Below are 7,525 nucleotides of genomic sequence, written 5' to 3' on the forward strand. Positions count from 1 at the left end.
TGGCGGGGGGGGGGAGGAGCCTTTCCTCTCCTTTAATTACCATTGCTGGGCTTTGGGGGTTGCTATTTTTCTTTTTTAAATTTCACTTTTGCCTGGCAAGACTTTGGGGACCAAGCAGAGAGGCCCCAAAATAAAAATAATAAATAAATAAATGCATTTCTTACCACCATGCTTCACGCAGCCATTGAGGCCAGAGACTCCCTCACCCCCCAGTCCAAAAGGGCATATGGGGGGCTGCTGAGTGTAATTATAAACCCGAGCATTAGAAAGTAATTACAGCTGTGGACTTTAATTACTTACTGCTGTGCTGAAAGGTGAACTTCAAAGGGGTTGCTGCAGCTCTCCATGCCACGCCGCCAGCTTCTGCTTGCCTTGGCGGGAGCTTGGCTTCGTGGCTACTGGCTCTGGTTTAGCTAAACTGGGATAACTCTCCGCAGCGCGCTTGCACTAACAAGCTAAACCCATGCCGGCTGGGTTAAACCTGACTTAGGAGTGGTGGTGAACTGAGATTTATTGCTTGGAACACCCGCGTGCCAGCCTGGTGCACGCATGCTTTGCTCGCTGCGGAGGGGGGGTCACCCTGCAAAGTTATTTTATTTTTTGCTTGCATCCCTCAGGAAATAAAGCTTATTTGATTTTGTCCATGCATGCTGGGTTTTCCCAGCCCTGCCTGCTTGCATACCTGTCAACCGATTTGGGAGAGAAAGCTGCAAAAGTGGGGATGTTTGCTCACAATTTTCATATTCCCGCATTTTCTGCCGGGGCTATAAGGGACAGTGATGCTCCTGGACTGTATTTTCCCTCCGCCACCAGCTTGCCCTGGGCAAGTCCCACCAGCTCCAACCCTCGGAGGGATTTTGGCAGCGGCTACGGCCGCAAAGCTATTTCTGTGGCTACCGCACGGCAGGGCTGGGGGGGGGGTACAGGGGGGGGGGGCTTTTTTTTTTTTTTTTTTTTTTTTGGCAGCAGCGCTGATTTAAATGCATGTTGAATGAAATGCTCAACACCTGATTTCAGTGGGAATTAGATTTCAAAATAATTCGGAGACTTCCCCTGTTGTGTTTTACTTTATTCTGCAAAACGTTGTTTGCTTGCAGACTGGGGGTACTAATGTGTAGTAAGGCTGCTACACAGGCGAGGCTTTTCCGTGAAGCTTCAAAACACCATTAACATTTTCATGGCAATTTCTTCTTCTCTTTTTTTAAACAGCAGATTTTTTAACTTCCAGGAAAAGGGAATATTCTTTTTTTTTTTTTTTTTCTCCTTCCCAGTGAAAACATTTCAGCTGGAAAATTCTCATCATTGCAATACTGACCTTTGCAAAGGGCTTTAAATCTTTGAGTGAAAGTAGCATGGAAGTGCAAAGTTTTATTAACTGATTACCTCTGCGGTTTCGACTACGTTGGTAGTCAAATTTGATTTAGAGGACTGGGCAGTTGTACCGTGCATGTAAAAAAAAAAAAAAAAAAATCATGTTTCTGACATAAAAGCTGAGGAAGCTGGGCTTGTTCAGCCTGGAGAAGAGAAGGCTGAGAGGGGATCTCATCACCACCTACAAATATCTCAAGGGCGAGGGTCACCAGGACGGAGCCAAACTCTTCTCAGTGGTGCCCAGCACCAGGACAAGGGGCCATGGGCACAAACTGAAGCAGAAGAGGTTCCAGTTGAACGGGAGGAAGAACTTGTTGCCTGTGAGGGTGCCCGAGCCCTGGCCCAGGCTGCCCAGGGGGGCTGTGGAGTCTCCTTCTCTGGAGATCTTCAACCCCCGCCTGGACGCTGTCCTGTGCCCCCTGCTCTGGGTGAGCCTGCTTGGGCAGGGGGGTGGCACTGGGTGAGCTCCCGAGGGCCCTGCCAACCCCTGCCATGCTGGGATTCTGGGATTCTGTGATAATTTTGGCTCGCTGGAGCTGCAAGAGGGCTGCAGCTCTGAGCATCGTCCTGCAAAACTGCCTGGCCTGGGATTAACTTTCCTTTACCTGCACGACTGCGTTATTATAAAATCAAGTGCAAACTGATTATTAAATGCTCTTCTCGGGTATCTCATTTGAATCCGCCGTGCTTCGTGGAAGGAAATGAATCATTCCAATTAAAAAAGTGGAGAAAAATCACGGAGCTGGGTGAAATGGCCTTTCGGGAGGAATATTCAGGCGATGTGGAGCAGACCTCCCCTCGTCTACAGGAGAGGTTGGTGTTTGCAGGTGGGAACCACGCCTTGGGTCCCGTTGCATCGCCCTGCTTCCAGACCTTGACTTTGATGGGCGCACAGCTACGTCTCCCCAGGTAATTTGGGGGTTGCACGCCTGCCCCGTGCCATATCTAATAGCAAAGAGCAGTGCTAGAAGCTGGGAAGCCCAGATGCTAAACCTCTCCCTTGCTTCTGAAAGTCAAGGGAGATAAAGCAGGCATCTTTGCCTTTCTTTTTTTCCCTTTTTTTTCCCTTTTTTTTTTTTTGGTATTCCACATTGACAAGTGCAATAGATAGGAAACATTGCAACAAAGAAAGCGAATGCTTTCTGTCTGCCTTTGACTCTCTTACTTCCAGGCTATTTACTGAGAAGTGCAAGAAACAAAATGTTCTGAAATGCTGTGGCAAAATGGGGGGGGGGGCGGGAAGATAATAATATAAAACATGTAAGCAACTTGATAAAAATGAAGCAATATTGACAGAAAATGGAGCTTTAAACAGCAGGACAACAGCAACTCAGATGGATTTCATTCTTGCGTATCACAAAGCTAAGCCAAGCACCTGGAAGAGAGAGAGAGAGGGAAATAATCACACGTTTCCCTGGTTTATAAAATCTTTTCCTTGTCATTTAAAAATACATATGACAAGTGAAAGCTGTACAGAGTCCTGCTGTAAAAACTCTGAGCTGGGACTCAGAGGCTTTCCCTGCTCTTGCTGCAGAGCTTTCCCCACAGCCTTAGGGAAATTCAGCCCACGGTGCCTCAGTTTCCCCCTCTGCACATTGCTGCTCACCTTTCGTGCCTATTTGCAAGGCAAATGCTCCCAAGCATGTGCTGTCTCCTAATTGGAAAGCAAAATTATTCGGATAATGGCACGGAGGGGGGAGCAGTCGTCCCTCCGAATAACAGGAGGGATGCACAGCCCTTGTCACACCCCGCGGGACCTCACTGCGGGTTTGGGGCCCAGAGGCGTCGTGGAGATGCCAAGGTGCATCCTTGGGGATGGAAGGATGCAACGAAGCCGCTCGAGGTGCCTCTGAGATTTTGGGGAGGCATTTGGGCCTCCAAACCCATCAGCAAGCCAGGGGCACCAGGGCAGGAGCCTGATCTCCAGGGGGTCACCACCCTCCTGGGATGCTTCTTGGCGGGGGGCAAGAAAACGCAGGGAGACCTTTTCGTTTGGCAACAGGTAGGCACGATCGCTGCTGCCTTCCCATGCAAAAGTGAAGGCAGCTGCCTACACAAATCCCCCCAGCGATGCCAGCCCCTCCGCCTGGGTCGTGAGGGGGATTTGCAGCACTCCAGCTCTCACGCTGCCTTCGTTTTCCATGCAACCCTGGCCAAAAAGCCCCAGTCCCTTTCCACGGCTCCCACCGGACCCTCTTTGAAAACAACGCAGGCAGAGGCCAGGGAAGCAGATTGGGGGGGAGTGCCTGGGCTCTTTTTTCTCCTTGTCTCCTTCTTTTTCTCCCGGCTGCATGGACAGCAGCCAAACCCCCTTGGCTTGTGGCACTTGATAAAGCTCTTGTACAGCAGGTCTGGGAACAATACAGGCAGAGATAGGCAGGGCCTGGGAACAGGCGCGGGGCGGCGGGGGGAAAGGCACTGAGGCTTCGAGCGTTTGCGATGAAAATTAAAAGCGCTCTGACGACATTTTGGTTTCAGGTGGGGATAGCTTGGCTTCAAGGGTAGACATCATGAGGACAGAGCCAGACTCTTCCCAGTGGTGCCCAGCGCCAGGACAAGGGGCCATGGGCACAAACTGAAGCACAAGAGGTTCCAGTTGAACGGGAGGAAGAACTTGTTGACTGTGAGGGTGCCCGAGCCCTGGCCCAGGCTGCCCAGGGGGGCTGTGGAGTCTCCTTCTCTGGAGATCTTCAACCCCCGCCTGGGCGCTGTCCTGTGCCCCCTGCTCTGGGTGAGCCTGCTTGGGCAGGGGGGTGGCACTGGGTGAGCTCCTGAGGGCCCTGCCAACCCCTGCCATGCTGGGATTCTGGGATTCTGCACCAACCTGGCATCCCCTTTTCTAAGGGCCCAGCCCCAAGGGAAGGCTCAAGCTGGGTGTCAAGCAGCAGGGATGCGGCTGGGACCTCTCCACCATGCTGCTGCCAAGAGATGCCCCCAAGGCTGGAAGCTTGTGTCCAGTTAAAGCACAAGTCCTCACCAAATCCCCCTTCCCCAGTACCCCCCGTGGTTTCACATAGCCACCCTGCTCCACGCTCGCAGCCAGGTGCCATGGCATGTAGAGCTGGTTGCACCGCACCGGCAGACACCCCAACGGAGATATGAGTTGCAAAGATGGCCAAACACCATCACCGACTGGTTTCTCGTTAGGCCTTCTTAACTTAAATCGAGATCAGTCCCACAAGCATCCCCTGGATGCTTTGATGCAACCTTTCATGCAGGTCTTTTAATGCCAAGTTATTTTAATGCCATGCTTTGCATTCAGCCGGTTGCCTGCTTTTATGTCGGCGGTCCCTGCAATGCAAGGAGTTGGATAGCTGAGTCGAACCTGCTGCAATTTTGGGCCTGGATGGGCTGGATGCATCATCTCCGCCTGTCTCTGGGAGTAGGGGATCTGTGGCATGCTGTGGAGAAGTTGATCGTGGAGAAGGATGGCTTCCAAACCCCAGGGTGAAGCTCCACCAGGTACTTCCAGGGGTCGGGAGAAAATTGCTGCCCCTTTCACTGCCCAGATGTGCCCAGATGGGTTTGGGAATCAGCTCCCTGTCGAGCCGGCGTGTGTTAGAGGAGAACCGGGGCCAGGTTTCACCTTCCATCACCTGCCCTTCGGTACCCAGGGGTATCCACAGCCGGGCAGATTGTCTCCATCCACTGCAAAACCATTAAACCTCTGGTTTAGGGTGTTATTCCCATGTCTGAACGCAATAAACAGTGGACTGCATTAGCGCTTGCTAAGAATTACCATCCGATCCTGACTTTTCCCAGGTCCCGTAAAACTTTCCAGCTCGAAGAGGGACCTTGGGGGAAAGGAGGGAGCTCCACAGCTCCTCTCGTGGTCCGCAAGAGCAGAGCTGGCTGTAGAAAAGTGCAAAACTATGTGATGAGGCTGCTGGGCTCAGACAGACCCTGTCCTCTCTGCCAGTCCTGTGGCTGTTAATACCTTTTCTTTCGGATTTTTCACCCCACAAGCCCTTTCTGAAGCCTGGCTTGGACTTTTTTTTTGCAAGGGAAGAAGCTGGCACATGCATGAAACCCCTCAAAAATGAACGGGCTGGGAAGGGTTAAGCGGAGCATTTGTATAAACCCAATGAATTACATTTTTTGCTTGATTGGCACTTTAATTAGGCCCACATCCTTTTGCTGCCACTGCAAACAGTTTGGAGGAGGCTGGGAAGCTTCCACGCCGTTACGTTTAGCTCAAGATGACAAGATTTCCATATTTTATTTTTTTTCAATGCAAGGGGAAAAAAAAAAGGAACAACCCCACACACACACACCTTACAAATGCAGCAAGGGAACGATATTATTTAGGGCTTGGAGAAAGTGCGGCTTCCTGATTGCAGCGGGAGAATTAATCTTATTATGTTAACAAGGGATTGTTATGCTAAGAAGAATAGGCAAGAAAAGTTCTGTCTCTCAAGTCTGCCAGGAACAAGGCAAGGACTGGGCAGGCTCGAAAGCCAGCCTTGAATTTAAGAGCTCCAGCAAAAAGAAGAAAGCCAAAAGTCCTTGCGGTATTTATAAGGCAATTTCCCTCTTTTCCTTCTATTTTACTGCGCCGAGGCTGTAACTCCGGCTCGCGGCTCCCAGCCACCTGGTGAATCTCCCGAGACTGGCTTCAGATAAGCGCTACGGGTAAATAATGTGCCCAGATTACAGTGCCTACACCTAAGTCTAGCTGCATCCTAAAATTTAAAATGAGGCGAGCAGAGAAATCAGGCTGAGCCGGGTTTTACGCCCAGATATAAAAGGCAACTCCAAGCACGCGAAAGGGAGGTAAATGGGACGCTGGAGATTTCCAGTTCCTGACCTTCTTGGGAAATTATTTCTTTGTTGGAAAGAAGGAGCATTTTATCTGCTGAAAAATAGAAAAAAAAATCCAAAAACCATGAAAAAAAAAAAAAAGATTGTTCTGCACTGCTTTTGGTGCTTTCAGGTGTAAAAAGAAAAAGCTCTGGGTAAGCCTGCAGCTCCTTCCCCTTCTTCTCCCATGCCATAAATCCCCAAATCTGCAGTATATGGGGAAAAAAAAAAAAAATAATTTGCCAACATTTAGTCAAATCCTTCCTCCCACCTCTCCGAGCTGGTTGCTGTTACCGCGGGATGAGCAAGAGCCATGAGTCAATATTCAGCCCCATCTTTTCTTCTATTTTTTTTTCCCCCCCGGAAAGCTTTCACACGCCGTGACGGGCGCGAGCAGCGGCTGAAAGCAAAAGTTGGCTGCGAAATTTCAGCCTGTCCCTGGGATCTGCTCGAGTCGAGGAAAAGGCGTTTATTTTGCAGTGCAGAAGTTTTGTTCTTCGAGCGGGGAGAGAAACGATGCCGTTTGATTGAGGTGGCTAATTACACAGCTTGAAGAGTAAATTACAGCTATCAGATATCCCAGCAAATATTCACTTACAAATAGAGGGGAAAATGAAATTTTTTGGGTTTGCTGGCAATTTTGAAATAAAAACATTGTCTCTGATGGGGAATGTTAACCGATCCTTTTAAAATTCTTCTGCAACTGCTAAATTCAAATGATATTTTCTTGCAGACCAACTAAACAGCTCGCTCCCATAGCCCTGGGCTACTTTTTTTTCTCCCAGTTTGAGGTTTTGTGTTTCCTTGTGACTTTTGGAAACATTTGCCCTCTAATTTTTTCAGTGAAAACCATTAATAGCAAGTTTAAAAACAGTTGAAACTGCCCAGCTGGAGTAAAAATCTCTGTCATGAGAAGTATTTTGCTTGCCAGAAGGAAGTTGCATAGCAAAAAAAAAAACCTAAAAAAACCCAACCAAGCAAACCATCCATCTCCTCAATTAGTAAATACACAAAAATCTGAATTTCATCCCCGCGAGCTGGAAGGAATTATAAACAGTGAATAAATTGAAGGTGACTGTGGAGAAGAGCCCGGATGGAAGCTGATGGCTGAGTCGCTTCATCTCCATCTCACCCATCTCCCTCTCCGCCTGAACGCGGCGGCTGTTCCAGTGCTCCGACTGCCCGCGCAAACACCTTGGAGGAGCTGCTGCCGCCGCTTTGCTGGGGCCACATATGAAACACAGAATCCCAGCATCCCAGCATGGCCAGGGCTGGCAGGGCCCTCAGGAGCTCACCCAGTGCCACCCCCCTGCCCAAGCAGGCTCACCCAGAGCAGGGGGCACAGGACAGCGTC

The sequence above is a fragment of the Egretta garzetta genome, unplaced genomic scaffold (genome assembly GCF_000687185.1).
Source record: "Egretta garzetta isolate BGI_Z169 unplaced genomic scaffold, ASM68718v1 scaffold207, whole genome shotgun sequence".
In the NCBI taxonomy this organism is placed as follows: Eukaryota; Metazoa; Chordata; class Aves; order Pelecaniformes; family Ardeidae; genus Egretta; species Egretta garzetta.